Raw genomic sequence first — 19,414 nt, forward strand, 5'->3', positions numbered from 1 at the left:
CTTAATTTATGAGGAGCATGAATTTGAAAAAGATGTTTATTACATGCTGTCAGATTTCTCTAGTACAGAAGTTTCAGACCAGAATTATTTTTGTACTGGTTCTGGTCTGTGTGTGCGTTTTCATGGGGGAGGTGTGCAAGGTCTCCACTGTTTCTCCAGGAACATCATTATTACTTATTTTGGTTGCAGTTTCTGAGGGAGCAGCTGTCATATTTGCTCCATTTGCAGGCGTGAAGGTGAAGTGCAGCACCTGGCTGTGCTGGAAACATTTCTGCTTCACTGAAAGTCAGCGTAGGCTGGGAAAAGTGCAAGGAACTCTCTTCTGAGGGGTACTTATGTGTAAATTCACCCAGCTTGCTTATTATGGCAGTCTTGTGGGTGATTCTTTTTACTTTTCAGCTGGAATACCTATTACCACTATATAGACAAAACCCAAACATTTACATGATATAAAAATTGCTTGCTTTAGTTTATTAATGAACAACAGGAGTAGTGAATGGCATTTTAAGTGCTACTAAACACTATTGTTATGCAATCACTTTCCATTGACTTCCACATACGGTCTGTGAGGATGTAGTGATGAACGCGACATCACATGGTAGAATTCTGAGCTTAACAAAATGCTGTTTATTTTGATATGCTGTTTCAGTTCATACCTTATATGAATAGCATATCAAAGTCTTCATATGAAAATGAAGCAGCAAGATATTTTCTAACCAGTGATACACAACATGGGAGCACCTTGTAAGGATTTAAGTCTAGATGGTGCTTTTTTTTTTTTTTTTTCCCTCTCCCTTGTTTCACTTGGCTTTTTCTTCTGTTTAATGAAGAATCATGGGATCATGATTAACCATCAAATAATCATGAGAACTTAGCAAGGTGATGTCATCTTCATATTTTATGCATCTATGGACAGCTGAATGGAAATCAGAAAGAAGCACAGGGAAATGGGTATTATATGTAGGTGGCATCATCTATTATCTTACAGCAGGTACTATAAAAATATTTGAAACATCTCAGAAAGGAACCATAATAAAGAATTTCAAATACTGTCTTCAGAAGAGCTCAGTGGATTGTGTTTCTCCTGGAGGAAGTTTTTGTTTGGCTGGGTGCCAAGAGCTGACGCAGAGCAGTAGCAAGAAGAGCATCTTCCATCCTGTGGCCAGCAAGGTGGGTGTCACACAGCCAGAGCTGGGAAAGGAGAGAGGAAAGTCCTCCCGAAACCTCGCTGAGATCATCATGGGAAAATGGGGAATTGTGCTGATGAGGGTTAGAAATTAGAGAGTGACGTCCTTCTAATTTGCTTTACATAAAAGTTTATCTCAATGGCATCCACACTTTAGGTCCAGGTTATACATCAATGTGTAACTAGTGGAGCCTGTTAATAAGGAAAACGTTTCCTGTTGTTAATTATCCACGAGGGGGAGCTAGAACTGTCTTGAAATGTCAGCAAGAAAGCCTGCCAAACAACACAGCCTAAACCCATCCTTGAAGCGCTTGTAATAGCTTTCCGTGCAAGCCAGCTGCTGCAGAGAAACACTTCGGAACAGCCGGGGAACTGCTCTAATCCGGTGAAACTGCAGTCAGAAAGCATTTTTTTAATTTTTATTTTTTTTTCCTATATACCTGGTAGGTGCTACACCAAGGAATTATTATTATTAGCAGTGCCAAAAAATTCTGCTATGGCATTAAAAAGAGTCGCACTGCCCTGCCTTGTTTGGATAACTAGCCAAAAAAAAAAAAAAAAAAAAAAGCCTTTCCTCATCTACATTTATTGTGGTGTATATCTGAAGCAACAGAGGCAGGAGGCAAACCAGGGTGGGGGGATGGGAATGACTGGAAATTAAATATGCACCTCGCTGTGCAGTAAAAGGTAAGAATACTTTTTGAACTTGTAAAGCTAAGGACCAGGACCTTGTAGGAATATGTGTGCTCATGGGAATAAAAAAAAAAAAACAACAACAACAACAACAAAAAACATTTACAAAATACGTTTGTGTTTGATAGTGGATTTCTGAATGACTTGGGGTTTTGAAATCAACAGCAATAAAAAAGACTAAATTAACTGGTCTGAAAGAAAAGCCAGAGATATAACAAAATGATAGGGCTAAAATGGGGCAACCTCTACTTCCTCTGGCAAGTCAGTGTCCCTGAACAAGGCCAGCTGGTAGGCTGCTAGTGCTGGTTGAACAGATGAATTTCAAGCTGAATACTATACCAGGAATGTGAACCTAGCTGAATAAACATACAGCTTCTCCAAGGAGATTTCTGAGTCAGAGAGGTATCTGACATCAAATGCAGATGTTTGCACACATGAAGACCTATAGGTACATAAGAATGAGAAATTACTGAAAACTTTTACATTGTATACGTTGGGCAAAGTATAGAAATACTCTTATTTTCAAATCAACAACATTAAGCAACAGGAGTCTCATTTTTGCTCTGAAAACTGTTGATTATTATGTCATCAGAACATCAGAGAAATATTTTACAAACCAACAACCACTCTGCTTTGGGCATGAGGTGGAAGGGGATTTCAGGATTTGACATGTGTGTGTGCGTGAAAGAGGAGTACCCCACTTACCGTTTACTCAAGAGGATCTAAACAAAAATTAAATTATTGTGCTCAATGACTGGCAGCTGGCTGCTCAGCACAGTGTGCAAAGCAGGCTGTCATGCCATGAGGCTCCACGGCAGTTTTGCCTTGTGTGTGATGTTAGTCTTGGTCTGAGCTTGGTGCCTAATGCATCCAATGGGCAGCATGAAGAAGGAACAAAGGCTGGGTGAAAGGATGAATGGGAATAAAATCCTTAAGACGGCAGATATGTTCTTTACTGCAAATTCTTATTTTCTTATTTATGTGGGAGAAGGGCTGTGTGTACGGATATGCAAACACTTGCTGTATCATGCCCTGTGGCAGAATTATTGCAGGGCTTCCTTTGTGCTTAGAACAACGTCGTGTTGGGGAGAAGGGTGGGACAAGCAGCATTTCATTTATTTGACTCCTGAAAATTTCACGTGACACACATAAAACATAGTCCTCTGCATAACTAAGGACTAAATTTGGTAACTTTGGTATTGCCAAGACTGAAGAGCTTTTGGTCAAAGGCTTCTCTTAATATGTGTTACTGCAGGTCGCTCCACCACTTTGCCCTTTGGTCTGTGAAAAGCAGCCAAATGCTGAAACATGATACTCTTGAGGATTGTGCAAACAAAGGGAATATTTGCATATAGAGAATAATATTGACATTTGTATGTACACAGTGCCACTTTAAATCACACTGAAAAAAGTTGTAATTCAGGCTGCTTTGTTAGGTTTACATGCTGTATAAATTATGACTGATTCTTATAAAGAGAGCTCAGGAACAAAGTAAGGCATGACTAAAACTTAATCGAAGTCTAATATTAACAGGTAATGCAAACAACTGGAACATTATATAGCACTCAATTGCATTTAAAATATCCATCCAATTATTAGCACCCAACAATTTGAAAATCTATTGAGATTTTTCTTCAGTCAGCTTGTTTTATCAAAAACATCCTCTAAGAGCCAGTACATTGCAATTATCCGCTTTTCTGATGCTAGCAATCATATGACAGAGTAGTTGTGTGGGTGGAAATATATTTGAGAAAGCATCTTAGCAACTGTCTTAATTGTTAAGTAAAAATAACTTTCTGTCTGGCAATGGAGAAATTTTTTGCCAAATACCAAGACATTTTTTTTTCCAGAGATTATTTGTGTATAAATATTGTGAAATCATAAAGTAAATTCATTTTCAATGATAAATATATCTTCTTATTTGTTCTTTTATTAAAAAAGGCCAAAAAAAATTATATGTGATATATTCAGCATGTGTCTTTAAAAAGAGAAGGGGAAAAAACATAGGAGCCCAAGAGTCAGACAATATAACAGTATAGTTATTGGCTACCTCTTTTTTGTTTTAAGTGGCAAAGGGAAACCAGAAGCTGTACTGATCTTTTTGAAAGAATAGATCCATGGGGAAATAATTTATTTGTAGGCAGGGAGATATCAGCTGTCCTACTCAGCAGTTAAAAGTAGTGAAGGAGGGTGTTTAACTTATATTACCCCAGTGACTAAAATGCAGCCTCAGTACTGGTGTTTCTCTGAGGCTAAGGGTGCACTTTCCCAGAACATCTCATTTACAGATGCTATAAAATACTCTTCTGCAATTAGTTTATGCACTTGACCTATGTTAAAGTAGAAAGTCTAATCCAGTAAGTTTCAAAATATTCTTTTAGTTTGAAATACTGATTTTTCTTTCAGTATTTATTTTTCTCACTATGCATATTATCCCAAAATTATATTCTATTTATTATTGTATTGCATAGATCTCCATATCTGCTCTATATTGCCAGGCAATACGTTTGTCACTATTGCATTTCAAAAATTCTAAGTAGACTTTTTGTCTATTTATGTGAGAAGCTTTTCTGGTTCCCAACGCATATCTGGATATCAACAGTAGTTATAGATAATCAATATGTCCATTATATATATAGGTGTAACTACAGTATGATCAATAGTACTTTGGCAGCTCACTAAGCAAATGAAATGATTGTAATGTATGATAGGTGATTAATCTATGAAATCTAGGAGTCCCAAATTCAGTGTAGTACATATTTATACCAAGAGAAAGAAAGTACCAGTCATATAAAATAAGGATCCTGATGTTATGTCATAAGAGTGAAAACTTCCAAAGTAGTACCTATCCATTAGCAGCTTGTCTTGCTATCTTGGTTTTCCTTACCAAGGATTGTGTGACTGCAGATTTTCTTTTTTGCTTGTTAAAACTTCTCTTACAGAGCCAGCCAAAACACCACGATTGTGAAAGTTACTATTAAGAATGAATTAATGAGGCTGTAGTCTGATTTGTGTTGTGCAGGGCTCTCATTCAAAGGAATTCAAATGAAACTCATGTAAAAGTGAAGGGGGAAGGAGAACTTTACTACATAAGAAGTAGTGAAATCACAATAAAATTGCTGAATTGATATAAAAATGAAATTGCAATGGCTAAATGGCACAGTGGATAGTAAGCACAACACCAAGCAGGAAGGAAGTCTAGCTTTACCACACTGAGTTTGAAATCCAGATAAACATTGCATTCCAATGTAAAAATCATAGAGTTAAAAATAACTCCAGTTAAGCAACTTAAGTTAAGAGGGCCGTGGTACATGTCCCACTGATTTCTGTATAGCAGCCCACAAGTCCCACGCCCGGTAACCAGGAGGTCACTGCAGCCCATGTGCTGGGAGCTGAGGCTGGGGAAGGTGGGATGCGCTGCCCTTTGCCTGAAGCCAGGTCCCAGAGTGAGGGGGTGCTCCCCGCCTACCCCATGCTGAGATAAAGGAGGTGCTGCTGCCAGAGCCAGGGCACTGCCAGCCAGTGTCATAGCCAGGAAAAATACTGAGCAGAAATTGAAGAGGAGTCAAAGGGTGAGAGTGGCAGCTGATTAATGCTGAGTACTGTGCAGCGCTAATGTCCTGATGGTTAGCTAGGGACAATACAGCATCCCCAAATAATGGCAGTCAGCAAGCAATTCCAGAGACTTTGATATGCATTGTGCTCTTTAAAGTCCTCACATGTACCCAATATAAAGGTAGCATTTTTGCTTTCGCATGTTGGTCTATAATGAAAGCATAGTTCCCAACTGGATTATCACTAGTCATGTATCAGAAATGAAATCGAGTTTGTAGAATGAAAAAAATTATAAGGATCATCTCCATGGTTTTGTAAGGTTAACAGGATACTTCAAATTGCCAAAGGATATTTTAAGTCTTTTTGTGTGTGTGTGTGTGTGTGTGTGTGTGTGTGTGTGTGTGTGTAGGCTCATCAGCATAGGTTATAAGTTGCTCTTAAATTTGCACATCTTCCAGTACAATGAGATATCATGGAATCAAAATTTATAATCACTACTAAATATCAAGTACAAAACGTCTGAGGTTTCCTCATTGGTGCTGCATGTAAGTAGCGTTGGGCAAGCATTGATTCACTGGTTATCTGTATCATGTATCTACAGTTCATCATGATTTATATGGTACACCTGTGATCACAGCAGATCAAATGGGTGTGAAGGATGGAAATGTGATTGCCTGCTCCAGCTCTGCCAAGGATCACTGACCAGGCTGATGGGTTGTTCAGAAGGCTCCAGAGCATCATCTAACCAGGTATTTGCTAAATTTACAGAACCAGACCTACTAAAGTTAGACGGTCTCTCTAATCATGGAATCACAAAATGGTTGAGATTGGAATGGTCCTCAGGAGGCTATATGGTCCAATCTCACTGCTCAAGGCAGGACACCTGGAACTGCTTGCCTGGGACCATGTCCAGATGACACTAGACATAATGGCCTTCAGTTAAGAAGCACAAATCTGATGAAGTGTCAACTGTAGAAGTCTTAATCCAAATCAGGACAAGCACATATATGAAAAAAAATATATTATTATTCTTACACCTGAATTGGTATGATTTGATTGCCATTATAATTTCTACTATAATATATCGGCATCTAGTGGAATATTTTTGTAACTGCAATGTGAATTTTGAGCAAATTTATGTTATTGTAGAGCTTTACAGCATAGCCACCAATGGTAAAGTATCCTATTGCTAGGATAAGATGTGTTTCTGTATGTAATCCAGTGGCAGTAAAGTCTTGCAATGGCCATGCTCACTAGAAGTTCTGTATTTCCTTAAAAATAAAGTTGTGATTGCAAATAGATTTCTTGGTGATGCTTGGAGAAGGTGAATTCAATGCCTTTTAGCAATTAGAATTGTTTGAATGGCTAGTGCCATTAGAATGGTTTATTTCCAGTAGCCTGGAAAATAAGAAAATTACGTGACAGGGAAAATATTACTCCTGTATGAAGATAGATGAACTACTAAATATTTATCTCAGATTAGCTTCCAGGGAGGGAAACCTGCTAACAGAAGTTGTATTAGAGTACACAGACATTCAGTTATGTGAAATAAGAGAAGTTCAAAACGTGAAGTAAAATATAAACAGAGGACTAAGGAGAATCCCCATCCTTTACTGGATGTGGGGAGGAACTTAAGGAGTTACAAAAGATAAGGAAAAGGCTGAGGTGCTTAATGCCTTCTTTGCCTCAGTCTTTAGCAGCAAAACCAATTGCTCTCTGGATACCCAGTACCCTGAACTGGTGGAAGGGGACGGGGAGCAGAATGTGTCCCTCACTATCCATGAGGAAATGGTTGGCGACCTGCTACGGCACTTGGATGTGTGCAAGTCGATGGGACTGGATGGGATCCACCCGAGGATACTGAGAGAACTGGCAGAGGAGCTGGCCAAGATGCTTTCCATCATTTATCAACGGTCCTGGCTATCGGGGGAGGTCCCAGTTGACTGGCGGCTCATCTACAAGATGATGCCCATCTACAAGAAGGGTTGGAGGGCAGACCCGGGGAACTATAGGCCTGTCAGTTTGACCTCAGTGCCGGGGAAAGTCATGGAGCAGATTACCTTGAGTGTCATCACATGGCACTTACAGGGCAACCAGGTGATCAGGCCCAGTCTACATGGGTTTATGAAAGGCAGGTCCTGCTTGACGAACCTGATCTCCTTCTATGACAAAGTGACGCGCTGGGTGGATGAGGGAAAGGCTGTGGATGTGGTCCACCTTGACTTCAGCAAGGCTTTTGACACCGTCTCCCACAGCATTCTCCTCAAGAAACTGACTGCTCGTGGCTTGGACTGGTGTACGCTTCACTGGGTTAAAAACTGTATGGATAGCCGGGCCCAAAGAGTTGTGGAGAATGGAGTCAAATCCAGTTGGAGGCCGGTCACTAGTGGCATTCCCCAGGGCTTGGTACTGAGGCCAGTCCTCTTTAATATCTGTATCGATGATCTGGATGAGGGGATCGAGTGCACCCTCATTAAGTTCGCAGATGACACCAAGTTAGGTGCGTGTGTCGATCTGCTCGAGGGTAGGAAGGCTCTGCAGGAGGATCTGGATAGGCTGCACCGATGGGCTGAGGTCAACTGAAGTCCAACAAGGCCAAGTGCTGGGTCCTGTACCTGGGACACAACAACCCCAAGCAGAGCTACAGGCTGGGAGGTGAGTGGTTGGAAAGCTGCCTGGCAGAGAAGGACCCGGGAGTATTGGTTGATAGTCGGCTGAATATGAGCCAGCAGTGTGCTCAGGTGGCCAAGAAGGCCAACAGCATCCTGGCTTGTATAAGAAGCAGTGTGGCCAGCAGGGCTAGGGAAGTGATTGTCTCCCTGTACTCGGCTCTGGTGAGGCCGCACCTCGAGTACTGTGTTCAGTTTTGGGCCCCTCACTACAAGAAGGACATGGAGGTGCTTGAAGAAGTCCAGAGAAGAGCAACGAAGCTGGTGAGGGGCCTGGAGAACAAGTCTTACGCGGAGTGGCTGAGGGAGCTGGGTTTGTTCAGCCTGGAGAAGAGGAGGCTCAGGGGCGACCTTATCGCTCTCTATAGGTACCTCAAAGGAGGCTGTAGCGAGGTGAGGGTTGGTCTATTCTCCCATGTGCCTGGTGACAGGACGAGGGGGAATGGGCTAAAGTTGCACCAGGGGTGTTTTAGGTTGGATATTAGGAAGAACTTCTTTACCAAGAGGGTTGTGAGGCATTGGAATGGGCTGCCTAGGTTAGTGGTGGAGTCACCATCCCTGGAGGTCTTTAAAAGACGTTTAGATGTTGAACTTAGCGATATGGTTTAGTAGAGGACTTGTTAGTGTTAGGTCAGAGGTTGGACTCGATGATCTTGAGGTCTCTTCCAACCTAGACAATTCTGTGATTCTGTGATCTTCTTTATTTAATAGTAATGAGCAAGCCATGTATATGCATACATAAAAAAAATCAGATCCTAATTAACAGAACCTCAGAAAGTAAGGCTGAAAGAGACCGTCGTATCTGTACTCCGAAACCAATGAACTATGTTAAAAAACTACTTTTGATCTATGACAAAAAAAAAAAAAAAAAAAGCCCCTCTATTTCTTTCTGAATAAGAACAAGACAGTCTGGCTTTCTTGCAGGAATTCTCACAAGGGTGGTATGATCTACTAACAATCATTGTGCTAACAAACTGGGCTTCAACACCTGCTAGTGGTGTTGATATAATCAGAAACTTTCAATAATTGGTTTGAAAACATGACATAAAAGATGTGAAAACTGAATACAGGTAATCTGAAAATTTGAAATGAACAATTCAAGTAGATTTAAAATGAACAACAACAACGAAAAAGCACTGAATAGGAAAATGGTAAGAAAAACAAGCTTTTTCTAAAAGGAGGTAAGTGATTGTAAGCTGTTCTGTATAGTATAAACAGTGACTCAATAGGTTGCTGTAGTGAATTCAGAAATAAAAGAGGATGAATAGGCAAAAATTTGAAAGGATAATAAAAATTGAAGCCAATTATTCTTTGTTATTCTTGAATTCATTGATGTACACATAAATGAATGTGTACATTCATTATGTACATTCATTACTCATAAATTAATGAGTGTTATTGAAAAGCATGGTTTTAAAGAAATAACCCAATAGCTATTGCCTATAAAACTCTAAAGTATGTGTTTAGTGAATAACATCTCAGGTAACATGATATTTGTTAATATTTAATGAAAACAATTGTAACCTAGCAAGCCATGTTTACTGATCCATATAGTAAAAGGAAGATTTCTGGTAAAGACATATAAAGCTACTTCATTGTTTTGTTAGGAAATCTTTCTCTTTGTTTGGATGCCTACTGCAAATTAAGGAAAATATTTTAATAAAGTGAAAATAAATTATGGGCCAACTAAATCCCTGGCATAAGCTCTCTTGCTCTCTTATGAGCTTATGCCACAAGACTGCAGTACTAATGCTTTCAGGCTAACATTACTTTTGAAGAATATTGAAGGTTAAGTGGATTCCTTCTTTTCATGCAAAATTCAGCTTAGTTTTAATTATTGAGCTATGACTAATGCCACCAAAATATATATACATGCATTTGTACATCCTTTTTTTTTTTTTTTTTGAATGTAGTTTATACTGTGTTTCAAAGGAACATTTGTTTAACGGCAGTAAGAGAGCATGTAGTAATGTGTCAGTATGACACATGACAGTTTATCTGGCAGCATGAGATTGATTCCACTCTACACTATTTTGTATCTGATGAATCATACAATGTTATAGTAGGCCATGGGATAATCATCTGATATGGGTATCGTAATTTTTATGTTTTTTAAAAATAGTTTCTTTTTAATTAAATTAACATTTAATTTCAATTCATTAAATAGCTTCATTTTAATTAAATGTTAAATAGCAGATTATTTTTCTACTTTTTTTTTTGACCTCTTCTGAAAGATAATTGCATGTTATTTCAGAGTATTCATGACTCCTGAAGCACTTTTTTTTTTTTTTAATGAATCAATAAATGTCAACTTATATGAAAAGATTGAAGTGGGAAAGCTGAGTAGTACACACACAGCATTTGCAGTAATAATTTGTTCAAAGCATTCTGTGATGGTCTCAGAAAGGATTAGCCTAATTACTGAAAACTAATCGATTAAATCTGTGATCTTAATTGTATAATTTTGATTAATGAAAATTAATAGACCATTTAGAGATTTAATAGCAGCAAGTCTGGTTTTGCACAGTCCGCACAATTTGTTTTTCACAATTACTTTTTGTATTTCAGTTACACCAAGTGGATCAGGAATGATAGCTTCTTTCACTTTTCAAAGGAGCATATACACAACTGTGTGTTATTGATTTGGCATAACTTACAGCTCTTTTAAAACTTGGTAGAAAGCTACTGGCTAGAAAAAAAAAAGCGTAAGTGTGTAATTACACCCATCAGACCAAAATTATGCTTCAGTGCTCTCTCTTTTCTGGTGCTTTTGTTAAGAAACGCAACAGAAACTGCAGTTACCAGCATCCTTAGATATTGACTGTTCCTTACAGCATGGAGGTTATGTACATGTGTATATACACACAAGCACTTATAGTTTACCTTTCATCTCAGTTTCTGACAGAAGCTAGGAAATGAAATGTAATCTCTTACAGCTTTGTGTTTGCGTTATCTGTTGTGGGTTGGGGAAGATCCTGGGTCACTGTCCAAAGGTACTGTCACAGTCCTTGTCGTGCAGGCAGATAGGAAGCAATTGCACAGTGGGTGCCAGGCTGTTTACTCAAGAGCACATCAAGAACTTTACCTGAAGTTATGCCCTATGGGGCAAGCTTTTGCCCCTTGCTCACCTCCTGGAGGTGATGTCCTTGCAGGCTGACCCCACCCGAGCATCTTGGGAGCCTTCTAGCAGCAGTGGATGCATGGATGCAGTGGGACTCTTCAGAGGGGTTGAGTGGGCAGAGGTGTCCATAGGGAGGAGGCGAGGTGTTGGCCTCCCATGCAAGGCTGGAAAGTTCACCTCTGGTACCAAAATCCAGACAACAGGAATCAGCACTTTTGGGTGGTGAAGAGGTTGTTTCCACTTTTCTCCAAATCTTTGTGCAATTCCATGTTCATCACTTTCTTTTTTTTTTTTTTTTTTTTTTTCCTGATTATTCCAGCTACCTCACTTTTTGAATCCATGATGTTTGTGAAGTTAAAATAACATGTGAAATAAAACCTGTTTGCTTATTCTAGAATACATTCGCAGTGATGGAAGTTTTTTTTTGTTTGTTTTTCATTTGTTTTCCAGATGTTCATTATAGAAATGGGCTCTTGCACTAGAGAACCGCATAGCTGCATTGGTTTCAGTCTTCAGAACTAGAGAAAAACAGATTTTTTTTCTTCTCTGCAGGGGCACTGGAACTAAACTACATGTATGTCCTCCAAAATTGCAAATGGCAAAGGATGATAGTTGTCATAGGAATACACATTTAAATGACATATACTTAAAAGCTCTATAGCCCTTGGGGAATATCAGGAGAGGAGTACTTTAGAAATTTTAGGAAGTTTTTTTGAGTATTTGGTAAATATGAGCAGAATAGTGCCTCCTGTTTTATCAAAGCATCACAATGGGAAACGTCTAAAAAAGCAACCTACCTATACTCCAAAAAAAGTTAGAAGGGGAAAAATAAGGCCTTTTCCTATTACTATGGGGATGCTCCTGTGTCCTGAATAGGACAGAAAGCACATATGTTCCCCCTCTGAACCATTAAAACCACATTAAAATTCCCAGCTTTGTCTAGATTACTGTTTTGTAAACCACTATATTCCCTGGTTTTAGTATTAAGTCTGCCAGGAGCCTGCCTCATTTAGCACACTCTTCTCTCTGTACAGTTAAAAATGGGCCTTGGGTCAGGAGAGTGTTAGCAGCACAGGTTGGTCAAACTGAAGAAAACAAAACCTTATTGTGTCCATGGGTTATTCCCATTCTTGTGTTTTGGCCGTGTAGAACCAACTCGCACTGTCAGTATTATTTAGCCAGAGAGCTATCTTTCTAAAGCAGTGCAAGATACCATCCCATGTTCTACAACAGCTGTCTAGCTCAGCTGAACTTCCACTACTCTTTCTGGATTATAAGGTAAGAGCTAGCACTGCTGCACACAACAGAGGAAGATAAGAACAGATTTTATTGCATATTTATTTCAACAATGTTGATTGCATATGGCTTTAATAGGCACCAGGTAGTCTTAATATTCTCATACTAATTCTGGCTCTTGTGAAAGAGAAGGTTCTTTAAAAACTGAATATATGGAGGTTATAAAGCCGTGCTGGCAGCAGAGACATTTCAGGAATTATAACTACTGTTTGTGAATATGTTCCTGCTTATACTTTCCTGCAGCAAATGTACTGATTGTTCCTGGAGCCCTCATGGGAAAAGAAGTGCTGAGTGACTTGTGATTTACCTCAAGTCTGCAGAAAAGCTTTTTTTTTTTTTTTTTTTTTTTGTGCCATAAAAGTAAACTTTAACCAGAGGTGTTTCAGAAGTTTTTTTCCTATCCAGTACTTCCCCGACGTTGCTGCAGGCACTGCTTTTCCTTGGGTATCTGCCAGAAACCAGGAGCAATAATTTTGCAGAACATGCCCTACTAAAACCCGGCAGCTGTCTGAGGAGTGTACAAATTCACTGTGTTACTTGACCACATAATCACGCCTCACCTGCATTACCAGATTGCTGGTGCCCTGGCTCTTGGCAAAGGGTGTTTTTTTTTTGTTTGTTTGTTTGTTTTTTTTTTGTTTGTTTGTTTGTTTGTTTTGCTTTGTTTTGTTTTTCCCAGAGCTACCTCTTGGCTGGGTTGCTGCCCCTGGGATCTGGCTGTGTTTGAGCAATAACAGCCCCGTAGAGTGACTGGGGGTTGTGGAGGTGAGAGGGCTGGCAAACTGTAATTTCCTAAGTGGAGATGGGTTTGCTATCATGTGATAAATCTTTTTCTCATATCTGCTGCCCAAAGAGTTGGTGATTTTGAGAAATAATTAATTTCTATCAGTCCTTGAAGCCCTACTGGAAAAAACAGACAAGCAGGATAGAAAACATAACCTGGCAAGGTTTCTGGCATATGTGGGCCCATGATTCAGCATTTCATAAACAGATAATTATTTAAGTCTGTTTTTCTTATTTTTTTTTTCTTTGTGTTTTATATTGTTTTCCTTTGAAAACAAAGCCAGTGTTTTACTAACAAAGTGTTTACCTGTCTTTTTTTTTTTCTGCTGACATTCAGTTCAGGCCAAGAAATTTGCATAAGCATTATTATTATTGGCACCCCTAGAGACTTTTATGATATTGTCAAGAAGAAAAGACTACCAAGAAACACAGCCAAAGATGATAAAAAGATGTCTGCATATGACATCTAATAAATTTGTCAGCAATTAATTTCTTAATAAAAGACAATATACAGAGGAATACCCTTAAGATATGCTACTGGAATTCCTGTGGATATTTGAATCTCTTGAACACTGTTCTGGGAACAGAATTTACATTGAAATGCATGTATCTTTGTGCTAATAATTCAATCTGAAAAGCAACCCGTTGGTATTTTTTTCCTCTGTTTGCACATACTCTTGAAGCATTTTTGGTGGCAGTACCAGTAAGACAGTCACCCCACCAGTACCTGATTCTTATTGGGTGGATTATAATGGGGGAGTGGGGTTTGTGGTGCTTTAGTGGCAGTTTTGGAGCCAGACACTCAAGCATCTCCCAATTTAGGGGGCAATTCTTGCCACTCACAAGGCCCCTGTGATTAAGTGCCTCTTGTTCCTTTTAGGAAACCATTTGCTGTCCTGCAGTGTTCTCAGATTCACACACACTTCTGTGCATCTCCATTTAATTTGCCTCTTTCCCTGCTCAGCCTGTTGTGTACCATAATACAGAAGAGCAGACTGAACCATGCAGTGATTTATGAGTACTTTATGGACAGAGGCCAGGATCACTACAGACTCTGGTAACTTTAGTAACAAAATACTAAGGAAACATTACCTAATTTTCTAGCTTCTAGATTGATCTCAATTAGAAAGTAACATGTTTTAACTAGTGTAGTCCTTGGTCTCTTTTAGCACAAATTTAAATAGTTTAAATAGTGAAATGAAAGGACATACTTTTCATTTTTTATCATAGAAGTACAGCTAGTAAATGTGATGACTGTATATCTCTGTAGGTGAAAAATGACCAGCCCATGATGAGCAAATGCTGGCAGAAAACATAGAAGCAGACACATAATTCACAGGCCAGACAGCAAGAGATAAGATGCTGCATACGAATAGGAGTATGTGGGTGTGAGAGTGAGTGCTGAAGGAGAGGATTTAACTGCTTCACTGAAAGTGCAATTACACAAACAGCTCTTCTAGCTGTATCTCATCTATAGATACTACCCAATGGCATAAAACTGGTCAAAAAATAGCAAAACCAAAACAAAAGTCACACCACCACAAACTATATGAAAATAGCAAGGTGGCTTCCAGGCAAAATAAATAACAATCATCAGTTAAAAGTACCAATATATGGCATCTGTCTTCTAAGTAATCAGTTTTGTTTCTGTTTCTTCCTCAGAAAGTGTATTTTTGCCTCAGATACACAGAGTTTTTGTTCTGCTTTCAGCAGACTTTTCAGCATGTTCTTCCTTGAAAACACATGTTCTGGATAACAATTTCCTAGAAATGTTAGCTGCCTCAATGCACCTTAAATTGGGTTAAAATAGACCTTCTTCCTTTAGTTTTCTTCAATTAATATCCTTATTAAAATCCACTGAAAAATAGAGTACCAATATTTATTAATTTCCATTAATATGCTATGATGTAATAAAATGTAAGCCTCTGGGTAGCAATCTGGTAAAAGGTCTTTATGGGCTTCTGATATGAGCTGAAATGAGAAGAAGAGTGTTCCAGTTTCTGAAGCCCCTTTTTGGTGGCTGTAGAGGCAGCAAGCAAGACTTTTCACTAGAGTTGTGAGAGGTGGAGAATGAGGCTGGAAATGAATTTGAGGGGATTTTGTTCCACCAAGAAGCAGATTCAAAATTTAAAGTTGATGCAAACTTATTTTGTACTAATCTTTAATTCCAGCCTTTTGCATTGATTTCTCTGGCTTTATGGCTGATTCCCAGGATCAGGCTGTAAATGCAGCATGCAGCGTTTGAAGCCTTAGAGAATATCTGAGGACAGACTTAGGGAGGAGCCCCTTCCTCTACCATGCACCTCTGGTTGTTCCCAGCTGTGGCATGTTGAAGCTGCAGACAACTATAATATAGGGCTGGCACGACTGGATTTTCAGAAGTGACAATCATGACCCCCTTCAAAGAGTTTTAGGGCAAAACAAAAGAGATTTCAGCTTTCACCTCACTCAGTCAGTGCATTTGCCATTGTTTCTAGTGTTGCCTGTCTATTCTACTCTGTTTATTTCAATAGCAGCCCCTATTGCCTTGTTTATGTTGATAGCTTAAAAAAAAAAAAAAAAAAAAAAAAAAAAAACAACAAAGATTAAAACATATATATTTATTATGGAATAAGAATTATTGTTCTCCCAAAGTCACGAACCTACAAGAAAAAAGAACATTTTATTTTCATGGCCCAGGCATTCTGTGAAGGACAATTTATGAGGAAGATTCATAAACATTATTCATACTTCAGCTTGCCAAGCTTTGGTCCACTTACTTGAGCTTTGTGGAAGTAGCTGATTACACTTTAGATTTGTAAAGCTAGTCTGGATTTCCTGCTTATCTGTTTACTTTAACTGACTTTGATGATCCAGCACATATGTCCTGATGCAGTAATACTGGATTACAAGCCATCTAGTTTTCATGCTGGAGAAAAATTCAATTACTGTGACTCTTTCACCCAGCTGTTAAAAAACTTGGCGGGAGTTATCCATGCTGTCTTTCAAAAGAAATTAAACTCCTTCAGTGAAGGATTCTCTGTGCTTTTGCACATTTCACGACTAACCTATATTCCACAAGTTTCATTGAGTATTTAAGTAGCAGTGTAGGCCAGCGCATAGTCAAATACACTTTTCTGGAATTCTTTTATTTATTTATATATTTTTTAAATATTATAGTAATACTTTCCATCTGGTGATACTTACATTGTCTGGTTTTGATTTAGCCAAATGACAAACAAACACATTCTTAAGTGACTAGCTCTTCATTCAGAAGTCTCATAGCCTAGTTTTCCAAACTACATATCTGAACTATTCAATTTTTATTAGTGTGACTAACATTAGATTTAGCTAATTATTTATAAAACAGACATAATTTACTGAATACAATACAATTTTAGTATATAAATGTAGAAGTCTCAGTCAGGATCTGCTTTTCTAGCATTAAACTGCAATGCAAATAGGGACTTTATTTTGCAGAGTGGTTGTTTCACAGAAAAATATACAGGAAAAAGCTGATTGAGATCCACTCTGTTCTGTCATGCCCCTACAATTCACAGATGGGGAAGAATGCATGAACAGCACAATAAATTCCAAGGAAATGTGTGTTCATTAACCTGAAAGAGATGATTTCAACACATTTTTTCAGTGTACATATATAGTTTGTTTTGTATCTTCCTGTCACAACACTTCTTTTCTTTGTACTGTTGAGATACGTCTTTCAGATTTAGACAAAATAACGTAGTCCCTCCATAGTTCTATATGTGCCCTTGACTATGAATTCTGCTTGTGGAAGAGTTCATGACTTTTCCTGGAGTAGACAGAGCTGGGAAGTCATTCTATAAACAACTAACATTTTGCCAAGAGGTAGGAAACTAGAGCATCACCCTTGCTTAGCAGTTCCCCGCGTTCCTGCTAGAGCCTGATGAAGCAGCAGGACATTCTTGCAAGAATCATGGAATCATAGAATCATTAACATTGGTAAAGGCCTCCAAGATCATCTGATCCAACCATCCCAACCAACATTGCTCACTAAACCATGTTCCTAAGCACCATGTCCAAACTTTCCTTAAGCACCCTCAGGGACAGTGACTCCACCACCTCCCTGGGCAACCCCTTCCAATGCCTGACTGCTCTTTCTGAAAATAAATGTCTCCTTATTTCTAAGCTAAACCTCCCCTGGCACAACTTGAGGCCATTCCCTCTAGTCCTATCGCTAGTTATCTGTGAGAAGAGGCTGCGCCCCAGCTCCCCACACCTTCCTTTCAGGTAGTTGTGGAGAGCAATAAGGTCTCCCCCGAGCCTTCTCTTCTCCAGACTAAACAACCCCAGTTTCCTCAGCTGCTCCTCATAGGACTTGTGTTCCAAACCCTTCACCAGCCTCATAGCCTTTCTCTGGACACCTTCCAGGGGCTTGATGTCCTTCTTGTACCGAGGGTCCCAAAGCTGAACACAAAACTCGAGGTGTGGCCTCACCAAAGCAGAGTACAGGGGAACGATTACCTCTCTGGTCCTGCTGGCTATACTATTCCTGATAAAAGCCAAGATGCTGTTGGCCTTTTTGGCCACCTGGGCACACTGCTGGCTCAGGTTCAGATGAGCATCGACCAATACCCCCAGATCCTTTTCCTCTGCACAGCTCTCCAGCCACTCTGCCTCAAGCCTGTAGCGCTGCATGGGTTTGTTGTGGCCAATATGCAGGATGGGGCACTTATCCATGTTGAACCTCATCCTATTGACCTCTACTCATTGACCTGGCCTGTCCAGGTCCCCCTGCAGGGCCTTTCTACCCTCTGGCAGATCAACACTTCTCCCCAACTTGGTGTCCCCTGCAAACTCACTGAGGGTGCACTCGGTTCCCTTGTCCAAATCATCAATACATGGTTTTCAGACTTTCAGGCTTTGTTACTGTTCAGTGCACCACTTAAATGCATTTCTGACCCTGCATTTTAAACGAATTCTAACTACAATCTAGGGATCTATATAACTGCACTTAAATTTAAATTCCATTAAGTGACTGAATGGTTTATCAGTGTATACAGACAGCAAAGGCTAATTGATGGTAACCTTACTTCTTTGTATGTCAGAAGCATTTTAGCATTTTCTGATGTTCTGATTGTCTTTTGAAATGTCTTAGATTTTCTTCTACTAATCTGTGTTAAGATATATAGAATCAGTTTCATTTAATTTTGCATTTCTAGCTTTTAGGGAGACAGCTCTGTTTAAATGCTTTACAACATTTTACAGGTATGGTTATCACTGCTTCGTAGAGGGACCCAAAGCAGAGGAAAATGAAGTAACTTGACCAATATTGTATGGGAAGTCAGTAATAAAACTAAGATTGAATGTCTTTAGAGACTCATGCCTTTCTCTAGTAGCTAGTGCCACAACCTCTAATGGACAGTTATAAATGTGCAGTTTTGTTAAATTACTTGTAAAAATGCTTTCTGTACTTTCTGTAATGCCCATCTCAATATAGTTACAATGCTTGGATCTTACTGAGACTTTGAGCAAACCCATAGGATAACATTTATGAACTATTATGCTTTCAGCAGTTTTGCTTTTATGGCTGCTCTTAGCTACTTTGTGCAGTCACAGCAAATATATAATAGCTGCTAAAGTGTAAGTGGTGGTTACCTTTTGTTCTCTTTATAATGTTTCTTTCTTATAAAGTTGAGTGTTTGCTAATAGTTTTGGATGAGAACTTCAAAAGTTGTATTTAATGCCTTGAGCTAAGTAAGGAGATTATATACCAAGAGCAATAGCAACTAACTGAGTAGGGTTTCCCTGCTTTTCAATATCTCAAACACCCATTCACTAGTCCTTATGGTTGATTTGTGCCATAGGAAATGCTCATGTTTTGTTAGTGGGTTGAAAGAGCCCAGACTGGGCACAGCAACAGGTTCTAAAACTTTCACAATATGCAAAAAGACAAAGACAATTTTCATCAAAACTCCTCATTCAGGAATGCTTTTCAGTAGAGAAGAACTCTGTTTAACTCTGAAGTTAACTAGACCCAAGCTGAGGGGCCCCAAAGGGAGACTTATGCAATTGCAGTCACTCTTTAAAAAGTAATTTCTGCATCTGATCACATGAAAGTTTTTAACTTTGATATTCTTTCCCATTCTAATT

At 39.1% G+C, this 19,414-nt stretch overlaps 1 long non-coding RNA gene across 2 annotated transcripts in view; it reads left to right on the forward strand.

The window, feature by feature from the left end:
• Positions 1-19,414, forward strand: part of LOC311432744 — a 64,251-nt gene that overhangs the window by 24,753 nt on the left and 20,084 nt on the right. For both annotated transcript variants that reach the window (XR_014690284.1, XR_014690285.1), the window contains exon 3: positions 6,036-6,183. This is a non-coding gene — a long non-coding RNA (uncharacterized lncRNA). The remainder of the gene's footprint in view (positions 1-6,035; positions 6,184-19,414) is intronic.

Source organism: Aythya ferina (genome assembly GCF_964211825.1).
Source record: "Aythya ferina genome assembly, chromosome: 2".
Classification (NCBI taxonomy): domain Eukaryota; kingdom Metazoa; phylum Chordata; class Aves; order Anseriformes; family Anatidae; genus Aythya; species Aythya ferina.